Source organism: Lepus europaeus, chromosome 12 (assembly GCF_033115175.1).
Source record: "Lepus europaeus isolate LE1 chromosome 12, mLepTim1.pri, whole genome shotgun sequence".
NCBI classification, from domain to species: domain Eukaryota; kingdom Metazoa; phylum Chordata; class Mammalia; order Lagomorpha; family Leporidae; genus Lepus; species Lepus europaeus.
Window position 1 is genome coordinate 3100298 of NC_084838.1, and position 14686 is coordinate 3114983.

Below are 14686 nucleotides of genomic sequence, written 5' to 3' on the forward strand. Positions count from 1 at the left end.
CCACGCTTTTCTTCCATTCATCTCCTCCCCTGCCCCAAATCCAAACACACTTATGTCGCGTCCTACCCCAAGAGGCAGAGTTACAGACAGAGAGAGGGAGAGACAGAGAGAAAGATCTTCCACCTGCTGGTTCACTTCCCAAACGGCCTCAATGGCCAAAGCTAGGCCAATTCGAAGCCAGGAGCCAGGAACTTCTTCTGGGTCTCCCACACAGGGTCCCAAGCACTTGGGCCATCTTCTACTGCTTTCTCAGACCATAAGCAGAGAGCTGGATTGGTAGAGGAGCAGCTGGGACATGAACTGGAGCTCATATGGGATGCTGGCACCAAAGGCAGAGGCTTAACCTACTACACCACAGCAACGGCCCCTCAGGATGTTTTTAATGAATGAGAAATTCTAACGAATGAATGAATCCACGTCAAGGTCTCCATTACTGGGCTCCTTATTTCTGATTCAGCGATTGGGGCTGCATTGTGGCACAGAGGGTTACGCAGCCCCCTCCAACGCCAGCATCCCATATCGGAGTCCGGTTCACATCCCAGCTGCTCTGCTTCCAACCCAGCTCCCTGCTAATGCACCTGGGAGGGCAACAGAAGATGGCCCAAGGGCCGTGTGGGGAGACCTGGATGGAGTTCCTGGCTCCTAGCTTTGGCTTGGCCCAACTTTGGCCGTTGTGGCCGTATGGAGAGTGAACCAATGGATGGAAAAACTCTGTCTCTCCTTCTGTCCATCTGACTTTCAAATGATTAAATCAACGAATCTTACACCCAAAAGAAATCAATGATAGTTTGAATTGCTGCTCCCTCATAGGCAATGCATTATTTTCCTCCTTGATTTCAGGATTTTTCTCCATATTCTTGGTCCTTAGCAACTTAACTGTGCTGTGCGTGGGTGTGGTGTTATTTTCCACTTTCTGGAATACAGCTTGGGGGCAGGTACCGGAAGCAGTCTGGGCACCTGAAATCCAGAACCAGAGCCAGTCAGCCTTGTCCTGGGAGGGCTGGTCTGATGGCGGCTCACTCGGCATATCCTCTGCCCAGGTCAACACGGCTGGATGCGCCGCCCCCACCTGCAACTTGTCGGACCCCACAGGCTTCTAACAAGAGAAGGGATCCTATGGGGTTTTCCTGTAGTGCCTCTGTAGCCAGGCAGGAAGGACCGGGACATGGGGGCTTTCATCCACATCCCAACAGAGAGGTGGCTTTCTGGTTCCAGGGGCAGCTTTGGTCATGGGGAAGAGGAACACGTCCTTTGCTTCATAGCCGTCTTTATGATCCGGCTTGCAGAGTTCATCACAAAGTTTAAGGTCTGCAAAGTCTCAGGGAGGAGAGACGGAGAGCCCCGGTCAAAACACAGGACCGAGCACTGATGTCCACCTTGTCCCCTCCCAGAGCACCGCAGAAGGGCAGCAAACACCCAAGTACTGTGGGCAAACAAGGGAGATCTCTCTGAACGAGAGAAATCAGACACCCAGAAAGGTAAAACCACGGGGAACCGGAAGCACTGCCAGAGGTGTGCGAGGAGCCGGGGCTGCACAGAGAGGGCCATCTCCACATCGGCTCAGCAGTGGTCATCTGGGCCGCCGTGGGGCAAACAGCTGGGGTGAGCCTCTCCCCTCCGTGGCTGACAGCAACAGTGGCAACTGCAGCCTCACTACAGCAGTGAGCACGCACACGAGACGGATTTCCCCAGAGTTCAGCTCTGGCCCCCAGGAAAAAAAAAAAAAAAAAACGACACGTTCCCCCCAATCTCCTGTCCTCTCCAATTGCCACCGGCAGGCACAGTGGACAGAAGCATCTGCAGATGAAGGGTGGTTAGAGACACAGCGTGCAGCCAAGAGTGGACACCTGGGAAATACCATCGCCGTGAAAGAGAGAGAGCAAAGGGGAAAACTCACACCTGAGGAAACAGAGCTCATGCGGTGAACAGCAGACGGCTGCTTACAAAACTGTGACTCCTGGGGACAGTGGCTGGGGCAGCGTCTGGGGCGCCACACTGGAGTGCCTGGTTCAAGCCCTGTCTCCTCCACTTCTGATCCGGCTCCCTGCTGTGGCCTGGGAAGGCAGCAGATGATGACCCAAGTGCTTGGGGCCCTGTCACCCACGTGGGAGACCCGGCTGGAGTTCCAGGCTCCTGGCTTCAGCCTGGCCCAGCCCCAGTTGATGTAGGCATTTCTTTCTCTGTATCTACCAACAAGAAGAAGAAGACTTTCAAAAATCCAAAGTAATTAAAATTCATTCTCCTATGAGGTATCTTAGGATATCATATCAAGTTTTGTTTTTTTTTTTTTTTAAGATTTATTTATTTGAAAGGCAGAGTTACAGAGAAGCAGAGGCAGAGAGAGAGAGAGAGGTCTTCTATCCACTAGTTCACTCCCCAAATGGCCACAACAGCCAGAGCTGGGCCAATCGGAAGCCAGGAGCCAGAAGCTTCTTCCAAGTCTCCCACGCAGGTGCAGGGTCCCAAGGACTTAGGCCATCTTCTGCTTTTCCAGGCCATAGTGGAGAGCTGTATCAGAAGTGGAGCAGCCGGACTCAAATTGGCTCCCATATGTGATGCCAGCACTGTAGGCAGTGGCTTTACCAGCTGCCCCACAGCGCCGGCCCCCTTTTTTTATTTTTTGGTGCTGGTGCTGTGGCATAGCGGGTAAATCCAGTGCCTGCAGTGCCGGCATCCCTTATGAGTGCCAGTTCAAATCCCAGATACTCCACTTCCAATCCAGCTCCCTACTGATGTGCCTGGGAAAGCAGTAGAAGATGGCCCAAGTGCTTGGGCTCCTGCACCCACGTGGGAGACCTGGAAGAAGCTCCTGATTACTGGCTTCGGATTGGTCCAGCTCCAGCTGTAGAGGCCCTCTGGGTAGTGAACCAGCAGATGGAAGAAGACCTTTGTCTCTCTTTGCCTCTGCCTCTCTGCAGCTCTGCTTCTGAAATAAATAATCTTTTTTTTTTTTAAAAAAAAAGAGATATCTTAGGACATCACATCAAGTTTTTAAAAAATACAGTCATAGCCAAAGAATCTATGTGAGGCCTTGAAAGGAGAGAAGAGAAATAATACACGTGAGGTCAGACAGCTGGTCGATTCAGCCAACGCGCTTACTACACACCTATCATGTGCCTGCCACTGCACGGGGTTCTTGGCATATGAAGACAAAAAGAAGCTAACCCTGCCTCCAAGAGAAACAGACAAGTACACAAGGGAGTACAGGACGTGACGGTGACATGAGAACTACAAAGAACACAAGAGGAGGAGTCAGGGACAGTGGCCCGGAAGAGGTAATATTTGAATGGGGTCACTGGACAAGACCGCATTTCCCAACCCAGCAGAAGAAGGAGGAAGGGGCCGGGGTCACAGCACAGGGGGTTAGGCTGTTGCTTGCGATGCCCACATCCCGTATCAGAGTGCCAGTTCGGGTCTTGGCTGCTCTGCTTCCAATCCAGCTCCTTGCTAACGTGCCTGGGAAGGCAGAAAAAGATGGCTCAAGTGCTTGGGCCCCCGCAAGCCACATGGAAGACCCAGAAGGAGTTCCTGGCTCCTGGTCCTCACCATTACAGCCATTTGGGGAGTAAAGTAGAGGATGGAGAGAGCTCTCTCTCTCTCTCTCTCTCTCTCTCTCTCTTTTCCTCTCTCTCTCTCTCCCCATCTGTCTGTAACTCTGAGTTTCAAATAAATCAATAAATCTTTAAAAAAAAAATAAAAAAGGATGAGGACAGGGGCCAGCGCTGTGGCGTAGTGGGCTAAGCCTCTGCCTGCAGCACCGGCATCCCATGTGAGCGCTGATTCCAGTCCCGGCTGCTCCTCTTCCCGTCCAGCTCTCAGCTAGGGCCTGAGAAAGCAGTAGTAGATGGCCCAAGTGCTAGGGCCCCTGCACCCTTGTGGGAGACCCAGAGGAAGCTCCTGGCTCCTGGCTTCACATCAGCCCAACCCTGGAAGACCTTTCTCTCTGTCTCTCCCTCTCTCTGTTTGTAACTCTGCCTCTCAAATAAATAAAGTCTTAAAAAAAAAAAAAAAAGGATGAAGACAGAGCTCCAGGTAGAGGGAAGGGCCAGGACACAGTGGAAACAGCACAGGTCAATATTAGCACCTAAGGGTGGAGAATGACTCATGGGCCAGGCAAGGACCAAGTCATGCAAAACCTTGCCCGGTATTCCAGTCGAGCTCTGTCCTGGAGTCACTGGAGGGTCACTACGGATGCGAGGTTGTGCACCTGCACATGGCTGGCGTCTTTCTCCTGCCCTGCCCCTGCCACCACACACCCACATGTTCTTCCCTGGTTAGCTCAATCCAGCAAAGGGACAAAGGGTTGGGCGTTTGGTATGGTGGTTAAGACGCCACCTGGGATGCCACTCCCATTCTGGAGGGAGTTGGCTGGAGTCCTGGCTCTGTTCCTGCTGATGGACACCCTGGGAGGCAGCAACTGATGGCTCAAGACTGTTAAGTCCCTGCCATCCGGGCCAGCGCCACGACTCAATAGGCTAATCCTCCACCTTGCAGGTTCTAGTCCCGGTCGGGGCACTGGATTCTGTCCCGGTTGCTCCTCTTCCAGTCCAGCTCTCTGCTGTGGCCCAGGAGTGCAGTGGAGGATGGCCCAAGTGCTTGGGTCCTGTACCCGCATGTGAGACCAGGAGGAAGCATCTGGCTCCTGGCTTCGGATCGGAGCAGCGCCGGCCGTAGCGGCCACTTGGGGGGTGAACCAATGGAAAAAGGAAGACCTTTCTCTCTGTCTCTCTCTCTTACTGTTTAACTCCACCTGTCAAAAAAAAAAAAAAAAAAAAAAAAAGGCCCTGCCACCCACGTGGGAGACCTGGATTGAGTTCCGGGCTCCTGGCTTGGAACTAGTCCAGCCTTGGTGTTGTAGGCCTCTGGGGAGTGAACCAGCAGATGGAAGGTCTCTCTCTCTCTCTCTCTCTCTCTCTGTCACTCTGCCTTTCAAAAGTTTAAATATTTAAAAAAAAAAAAAACTCAGCTCAATTTTCATTTCCTCCAAGTCTTCCTTGTCCTGCCAACAAGGGGAAGTCTCCCAGTCAGATACACCATAAACCGCTTCACTCTCGTCACAGTGCAATTGTATATGTACTTGTGATTCTTTGGTTAATCTGCCCCACTAGACAGTAGGGTTCCACAGAGTGATAAGCACGTGTATTTCTGCTCACCAGTGCCTAACACATATAATTCAATGAAGTATTTGTTGACTAAAATAGTGGATGGATGGATGGATGGATGGACGGACAGATAGATAAATTAATCCCTTTGTGGAAGAAAACAATGTTGTAGAATCTACCCTCCAGGGCTGTCTTACAGCTGGTTAGTGACCCAAGTTAGTGACATTTGAGGGTCCCGGATGAATAACGAGGCACAAGCACCATGGACGGCACCGACACACACGTGCTTGTTTATCCACGAGTGTCCACACCACGCCGGACAGGAGACCGTGGAGCTCTGAGAGCTCACCATAGCCACAGCCCTCATCAACACAGGGGCCTCAAGTTCACCTCTACTGACAACCTTGCCATGCTCAAGTACAGCTAGGACCTGAGACCAGGACCAAGTCCAGAGCTGCCACATATAAACTGGACGGGGGAGGTGGCCTGGCGTGACACTGGCTGACCTGGGTGTGTGAGGAAGGGGTTCCACATTACAGGGCGACGCACCATCCCCATTACAGCCTCTTCACCAGGATTCGCAAATGGACACAAAGGAACAGGTCCCTGACTGAGCCCCGGAGGCCTCCAGACCCGGATGCGCGCCCCGGGCTCAGAACCACAGAGGCAACAGAACAGCCTCCACTTCCGCACCTCCCCAGCGGCGCTGGAAGGAACGCCACTGCCCAGGTACCCAGGTGTCTCCTTGCAGTCTGAGGCAGCCCCAGGTTGGGTCGCACACTTAGCCGCGGCAGCGGGTGGCAATGTCACCCCACCTTCTCACTGGAACGTGAGCACCCCGAGGCCAAGGCCTGTCTGCTGCTTCCGTGGAGGCTGGCGCAGCGCCGTGGGGCCGATGGGAGGTGTTGGGGTTCAAACGTCTCCCCCTACAAAATTCACATGTTGAGTTCCTTACTCCCACTACCTTAGAATGTGACCTTATCTGGAAACGGCCACTGCCGAGGTAACTAGTTAATAGGAGAGTACGTCAAACCACTCCTGGGAAACTAGAATGAAAGATAAATTTATTTCTGTGCAAAAAAAAAAAAAAAAAAAAAAAACCCTCAAACTCATGCACAGTTTTTCATAATGTATTTTCACCAACTTTTTGAAGACCCCTCTTAGGCATAGATTTTGAAATTTTTTTTGCACCAAAATAAACTTAGCTTTTAACTCCATGTTCCATGAGCTTTGAAAAGTAGCTTTGTGTGAGGTAACACTGCAGTAGGGTGAGCCCCTAATCCAACACGATCGGTGCCTTATAACAAGGAGAGAAGGGCCGGCGCCATGGCTCACTTGGTTAATCCTCCACCTGCGGTGCCGGCATCCCATATGGGCGCTGGGTTCTAGTCCCGGTTGCCCCTCTTCCAGTCCAGCTCTCTGCTGTGGCCCGGGAGGGCAGTGGAGGATGGCCTGAGTGCTTGGGCCCTGCACCCACATGGGAGACCAGGAGGAAGCACCTGGCTCCTGGCTTCAGATCAGTGTAGCTCCAGCCATAGTGGCCATTTGGGGGGGACCCAACAGAAGGAAGACCTTTCTCTCTCTCACTGTCTAACTCTGTCAAATAAAAAAAATTAAAAAAAAAAAAAACAAGGAGAGAGACAGAGGGAGAACGCACCCACCCACTGGTTCACTCCCCGAATGCCCACAATACCCAGGGCTGGGCCAGGATGAAGCCAGGAATCAGCCTGGGTCTCCCACATGGGAGCTGTCACCTGCTGCCTCCCAGAGTGCATTGGCAGGAAGCTGGAATCGGGAGCGGGTCCAGGACTCGAACCCAGGCACTCTGCTATGGGATGTGGGCATCCCAACAGGTGCCTCAGTCACTGTACCAAACGCCTGCCCCCACACAGCAGCCTTGAAGCCACTCAGTGGGTCGTGACTTGTCACAGAGTCCCTAGGAAACCGAGGTAGAGAGCAAACGTGGGAGGAGTCTTGATGGCAGGACTGGGGCTGGGCTGGACAGCACAGGAAGTCCTGCAGAGGGTAGCAAACAGGGCACTGGCGGGGAGAAGAGGCAGTGGACAGCTGAAGGGGCATCCCACTCCCTCGTGGCAGGAAGGGAAACCCTCCTTCCCCCGGGATGGAAGAGAGGGGGCCCCTGGCGCTCCACAGAAGCGGGGCTCCTCCGTGGCCAGGCTGGCCCACCTGTTTCAAAACGTGCTCTCCCCAGCCTGGCCGTGGCTAGATTGATAAATTCATCCGATTACCAGGCAGCCTTGGCTTTCTGTTTAGATTAATAACCGCGGAGTGATCAGCTTTGCTGATTCAGAGGGTGTCACTCCAGGAAACGATGGTTCCGATCCATCTTCTTCCCCCTTCCCTCGGCGCCCCCTGAATTATGGCTGAGGAGGAGCCCAATTAACAACGGCTTGACTGCTGTAATGTGGCCTGCTCTACAATGTAGCAGTGCCTAATGGAGTCTTAACTTCCCCGTGGCGAGTCAATATTTACTTTAAGAAAGAAAAATGTCCCCATAAACCGCTGTCTCAAATGAATTTGGGGGGGGGGGCGAGATAGTCGCCTTTTTTTTTATGCCAACAGGGGGCTGGGGCTTCAGGACTTCCCCCCTCTGGGATGGGGTTGCTAGACGGTGGGGGGTGCAGCCTCCCACCGTGATGGTTAGTAAATACTTTTGCTGTGCAAATGCGGGTGGTTGTCAGAGACTCGGCCACAGTGTAGAGTCTAAGCGAAGTCTCCATGACACCGGAGAGGACCCATTTATGCCAGCCTTTTAATAACCTGTAGGGGAGGGACATAATTCCAGGCACCCCCCTGGGAAGACTTTGCCATTGTCCGTTATTTCCCCCTATGAAAAGTGTGTGTAGAAACCAAATCCTACTTAAAAAAATATTCGACTTTCCAGATCCCGCAAGGAGATGAGGCTCCGGGCCGGCCGTCTCATAAGTCTGTCCAAAAATGATGTTTTTCGCTCGGGTGAAAGACAGTTTCATTTCCGAACTCAAAGTTGCTATGAGAAATTTGCCTTGCCAAACGAACATTGTATACGGAACTCATCAAATCCTTTCTCCTGACACAAATAAAAGATAAAGGATGTAAAACAGCCCTGACAAGATAGCAGAAGAGGACAAAGAAACACATCGGTTTTGATTCTCTGGGTTTAGAAGCCGGAGGGGGCCCCCAAGAAGTGGGGGGGGGGCTGGTCCCAGCAGACTGGCCAGCTCAGGCAGGCTCCAGGTAACCGAGGGACGAGCCCCTTTCATGTCGCTTTTCCGTGATATAATGACCCTGTTTCCAATTAGCCCAAACATGACAAAAATCTCAACTTTCCTAGCAGCAGAAGCCGCCGAGAAGGAGGCGGCGACGGGCGGCAGCCTGAATGACAAGGCCCCTCGTTCCCAAGTTTATGGGCGCCCGCGCCGTGTGGCTGTAATTACCAGTTCTGACACAGCGGGAAATTATTCTCCGTGTGTTTAAAAATAAATAAGGTAAATGATCACCCTTTCATTAGATCCGTACTCATATCCTGTAAGTGCTTTTTTTTTTTTTTTTCCTATTAAAATACTTGATTGAAGGCCCGTTAGCTGTAGATCAGCTCAGAACTACATGTCTGCTCTCTCGGGGGCCGCCGCCTTTAAAAATCGCAGTCGGTGCCTGGTGAGGAACAAGAAAAAGCTCCTAAAACTGCCATTTCGGGGAGTGGGGGGGGACCTCAGCAGGAAACCCAGATTGCACCTTGGTGTCCCCAAAGGCATCCCACTTTGTTCTGCTAAGAAAAATTAACCTCAATCTCGGCTCCAGGTCCCTAGATTGATTATCATAGTCATTTAAATACTGTAATCTCATTTTCAGCATCGGGGATAAGGGGAGGTGGGGGGGGCACGGCATTGAGAGAAGGGATTGGGGAGCGAGGCTGGGGAGAGAAAGGGAGCAAAGAAACAGAATAAATTATCTGACAAAGGGAACCGGGCCTTTCTGCTCACAGACCCTATTTCGGATCCTTCCACTTGATTGGAAAAGTTGATGAAGTTTAAATGAAGCAGAATTAGAACCTCAGGCCGCTGAGCATCGACAGGGGGGCTACCCAAGAATGTGCAATTCAACAGCTCCGGTTTGGGCAGAAGACAAGGGCTAGGCCTAAATGGTATAATCTTCAATCGCATCGAACATCCACACCGACAAGGCAGGGTAATGAGTTAGGCCAGACCAGGCCTGTTGGTTAAAGAAATTAATCCCTCCCGCTGCCCTGAGCTGGGCTTTGAAGCCTATTGTGTGGGCCCCTGTCCCAGTCTATCTAAATGCTAACTAACTGGGAGGGTGAGACTGTGCTTTTCATTGCTGGCGCTAATCTGATAACAATTTGCTCTCTCTGATTAGGGAGGCAGGGAGAGGGAGGGGGCCTGGAGGGGAGAGGGCGCCTTCCCTTTGAAAGGGCGAGCCCATTCTGGGGGGACCTGGGTGGCCGAGGCACCCACAGCCATCCCTGCTCCCTGCGCCTTTCATACGACCTGAAGTGCACACTGGGGTGGGAGACCAAGTCCCCACGCTCCCTTCTTCTGGGTGCCAGGTCTCTCTGAGCGGCGCCCACACCCCAGGCACCCCTCGCCCAGGGGACCTCCCACTGTCTCCCTCCAGACTTCCTGCAAACAGGCTCAAGCCCACAGCCTCTAACTTCCCTCTCCATCTGAAACCCCATCCTCCTCCCCTGAGCTTTCCAACTGCTCCGGAGCACCCCAGGCCATAGGCCCCCACCCTTCAGCACTCCTGGAGGTTGGAGCCGTGCCCTGGACCCTACTGGTGTGGGCCCGGGCAGTCAACTCCCCCGTGTGCATGCAGATGCATCACTAGCCGGTAACGCCCTTTCCGAAGAGCGAGGACACCCCTGGATGAAGCCGACAGAGATGATGTAGGTGCAGAGGGACCGTATTCCTCCCTCCCATCGGGACACGGGAGTCTGCTGGGGCCCCGCACAATGTGGCATGGCACACGAGGAGCACGCCCGGGGCCAGTTGCCCTGGGCGCGGTGCAGACCCCAGCGGCGGTGAGATGATGTATGACAAAGCTCTGGCGCTGGAGAGGTTGCACGTGGCAGCCAGTGGTGTCGCTGCTTCAGGCTCTGCAGTTACACGTCTGGCCAGAAGGCTGGGTCCTCTGCACACGGGGGGGCAGCATGTGGACCCCTGTAGGACTCAGCTTCCCCGTCTGTATAATGGGAGCGAGAGTCACACGGGCTGAAGGGCCAGCACAGCGCCTGGCGCACACTGGTCGCTTTTCCGCAGAAGACCACTGCTGTCGGCTGGTCAGTGCGTCCACAGCCGGGAGACTCCAGGCCCAGCCTCTTCCTCCCACTCTGCGGGAGAAGTGAGGCAGGCGAGCTTCCTACGCGGGGATCCCGGGGGGATCGGGCTCAAGAAGCAGGCAGCAGCCTTGAAAAGACGCCGCTCTCCGAAACACCAGACGGGCGCTCTCCTCTTGGAAGGGGAGTTTTTAAAGACTTGCTTAAGCCTCCAAATCTAAGCCCACTGGGCGCCTACAGAGAGAGCGAACTCTGCAGTGACAGTTTATAAGGGTTCCGGAGACAGCCACGAAGCCCAGCACTCAGCCCTAAGGGACCCCTCGGAACTGTTCCAGCCGGTTCCCTCAAACGCCACAGCGAAACGCTGGGAGCTCCCGACCTGGGCTTGTTTAACTTGCAAAAAGTAAACAAATCGCAGGCGCTAACCCCCAACCAACAAGCGGCTGTGCGCATCCAGACATTCAGGCTGGGGAGGGGAGGTGGACAGGGAGCAATGAACGCGTCCATTCCAGCAGTCGGACTACAGCGTCCTGCAGCTGAGCCTGCACCGCCCCCAACCCCGCATGGAGGGAGGCACCGCCACAGCAGGCCCTGGTGGCTCTGCGGACCTGTCTCTGGTCCTTCGTTCTCCGTCTCCTTTTTCCTGCTTCCTGGGGCCCCTGCAGGTCCTCTGGCTCCCACTTCCAGCCTGGCCTCCACGCAGCATCTGCATTCCCCGCTCTCGCCCTCTGTCTCCAATGCTCTGCATCACGTCTGGCTGTGCTTCTGCGCACGAAGCTTCTTATTTTGCCTGGAACGGTCTTCTCCCACGTCCCACTCTAACACGGACACACACAGAGCACCTCCCACCAGGGGGAGTTGGCCTAAGGTGTCACAGCCGCCGGGTGGGGCTTCCCTAGCCGCTCTGCACACCCTGGGCGCCTTCGCAGTCTTAGCCCCCAGGGGCTTCTCGTCTGCCTGCTCCAGGTACAGAGGTAGCCCCGAGCCTAGCACACAGCCTGGCGCAGAAGAGCCCTCAACCAACACTTTGCACGTGAAGGGTGGGCTTGGGGTGGTTCTTGGAGAAGCGGAGTGGGGACTCGAACTCAGGCACTCCTATAGGGGATTGCGGGCATCTTCCAAACGCCCACCCCTACGTTCTGTTCCTTAAAGAGGAATGCAAATTTGCCTAAGCCTCAGGCCCTACACAACCCAGACCCCGCTGAGCACCCGACCTCGGGTTCCCCACGCGCACTGGCTATCCTAGCGTGCGGGGAGGCGTCTGGAGCAGCCTGATGCCTGTAGCCTGGGCCAAGTCCCAGCTCTGCTCCTGATTCCAGCCTCCTGCTAACGCACAGCAGCTGCTGGGTTCCTCATACCCACACACACGGGAGACCTGGGAGGGGGTTCCCAGCTCCCAACCTCAGCCTGGCCCAGTTCTGGCTGTGCAGGATTTGGGGAGTGAACCAGTACATGGGAGCTCTCTCAGCATCAGTTTCTGCCTTTCAAAAAAAAAAAGATTCAGTGCAACCCATTGGGTCTATGAGACCCTCCCTGGCCTCCCCACATGCAGGCGGGGCTGCCCTCAGCTCTGGGCACGAGGTTTGCGAGCTCTTCGAGAGCGTAGCCTGTGCGTCCAGATGGGTTTGCCCTGTGTCCTTGGTGCCCGGCACCGTGTCTGCAGCCCAGTCCTCAAAACTGCCTGTCGCTGAGAGCGAACCCACGCAGGTGCCCTCTTCTCCCCCCTGTGCTCCCAGTCTCCCAGAGCTCAGAACCTCTCCATCCACTCTTTTTTTTTTTGACAGGCAGAGTGGATAGTGAGAGAGAGACAGAGAGAAAGGTCTTCCCTTTTGCCATTGGTTCACCCTCCAATGGCCGCTGTGGCTGGCGCATCACGCTGATCTGAAGCCAGGAGCCAGGTACTTCTCCTGGTCTCCCATGGGGTGCAGGGCCCAAGCACTTGGGCCATCCTTCACTGAACTCCCGGCCACAGCAGAGAGCTGGCCTGGAAAAGGGGCAACTGGGACAGAATCCGGCGCCCTGACCGGGACTAGAACCCGGTGTGCCGGCGCCACAGGCAGAGGATTAGCCTAGTGAGCCGCGGCACCGGCCTCTGTCCATTCTTGCTGAAGACCCCTTGCACTGGCCAGCCCCTCTCCAGAGGCTGCTCCCCTTTCCTGTCCACCTGCTGGAATCCCACCCATCCTGCAGCTCTGGCCCAACTCCACAGGCTCTCGGATCCTCCTGGAGCGCCCCAGTGTGGCTCCCGCACACCCGCCCTCTCACCACTTCTCTGGTTTCAATAACTTGCACGGTGGGTTTCCAAGTGCGAAGTCTCATCCTGCCTCCAAGCAGACTACATGTGCCTCAGAAACCATTTTTTTTAAAAAACTTCTCTCTAGATGTTTTTAGAAATGTACTTATTTTCATTTTTTAATTTGAAAGGCAGAGAGACAGAGAGGGATCGTCCATCTGCTGGTTCACCCCTCAAATGTCTGTAACAGCCAGGACTGGGCCAGGCCAAAGCCAGGAACCTGGAACTCAGCCCAGGTCTCCCACGTGGGCGGCAGGGACCCAAGTCCAAGCCTGCTGCGCCCCAGGCTGTACACGAGCAGGAAGCCGGACGGGAAGCAGAGCAGCATCGTGAATCAGCACTTCAGTATGGCAGGTGGGGGTCCCAAGTGGGTCTCCACAGCTGCCCCCAGAAACAATTTCTTAGATGTCTTGCGTTCACCGTAGGCCTTCAACAAATGTTTGCTCATTGATTGATGCATGCATTAGCGGTCTCCAGTGCAATACAAAAACAAATACAGAAAAAAAAGCCACCGTCTCTTTTCTTAATGATCTCCTAGGAGGTGAAGGTGCGGTTCTACAGGACGAGACGTGACGAGGGCATTTTCCTGTGGCGACAGGGCCACGGTCCCTCTCATGCAGGGAATGGATGATCAGAGCTGCTAGCACAAGTCCCCGCCACTGAGCTGCCAAGGCCGGAAGCCCGGCCCCCCGCATCTTGTGGGTGCCCCTGTGTTTGGGGGAGGCTGCTGCAGGAGCTCCAGCTCCCTGGGGCTTTTCCTCCCAAGGCAGTCCCGAGGCGTGAGCGCTCTGCCGTGGGTTACAAATGCCAGGGCACCTGGCTGCCCCGCTCCCACTTCTCCGGACAAACACTGAAGATGTTGATCCACACTGTGCGCCTCTGAGTTCATCAGTCTCCCAAAAACGTGTTGTTCGGTTCAGGGAAAAGATCAAAAACCCCTTTTTTGTCTCATCGTACGTTTTCTCAGTCCTTTCCGAGGGCCACTGTCACTCCCGTGTGCTACGCGTGTTGACCCTTCTGCTCACTGACCCGGGGGCTGTCAGTTTCCTGACCAAATCCCGATGGGCCTTGACACTATTGGGTGGAAAGATACAGATGTTTCCTCGGCCACTGGGCCTTTGTTTGCTCCCCGTGACAAGAACGCAGGGCCTGGGAGGAGCTCTGGTTGGCTGTGCATTTCAGTCCCAATCAATCAGATCAGCTCAGCTTTGAATCTTAGATGAGCTCACCCCAAGGATTAACAAACCAAACCCCTGGGAGCTGGTGGGGAGGGAGCCCAAGCTTGCACGCTGGCCGGGGGTTGCTCACCCCGCCAGCACCTGTGCCAATGACTTTACTCAGGGAATCGCTGAGCTGCCCCCGTGTGGATCACTGGACAAGCTGCTCGGTTTTTCTGTTACGACGTGGTGACGAGCCGCCGACACAAGCAAACTTAGGTCAGCTCTGTCGTGGAGGGAAAGAAAATAAGTCCCAAAAGGAGGGACTTTAAATGGCCTTGAAAATTAGGGGGCGGGGCCAGCGTGGTGGCACAGCGGTTCATCGGCCACCTGTGATGCCGGCATCCTGTATGAATGCCGGTTTGAGGCCTGGCTGCTCCGCTTCTGAACCAGCTCCCTGCTAGTGCACCTGGGAAAGCAGCAGGAGATGGCCCAAGGGCTTGGGTCCCTGCCACCCATGTGGGAGGCCTGGATGGAGTTCCTGGCTCCTGGCTTCAGCCTGACCCCGCCCTGGTGATTACAGCCATTTGAGGAGCAAACTGGCAGGTGGAAGATCTCTCTCTCCCGCTCTCTCTAACTTTATTTATCAAATAAGATAAAAAAAAAATCATGGGGGGAGGGAAAATAGAAGCAAAGGATAGATAAGAGAAGCAATTAACACCCAACTGCTTCATTCCCATAATCTCTGTCTTTGGTTTTTTTTTTATTTTTTTTTTTTTTTTTTGACAGGCAGAGTTAGACAGTGAGAGAGAGAGACAGAGAAAAAGGTCTTCCTTCC

The 14686-nt window shown here is 54.3% G+C and overlaps 1 protein-coding gene across 2 annotated transcripts in view; it reads right to left on the reverse strand.

The window, feature by feature from the left end:
- Nucleotides 1–14686, reverse strand: part of CFAP77 (cilia and flagella associated protein 77) — a 131979-nt gene that overhangs the window by 109085 nt on the left and 8208 nt on the right. The window lies entirely within an intron of this gene.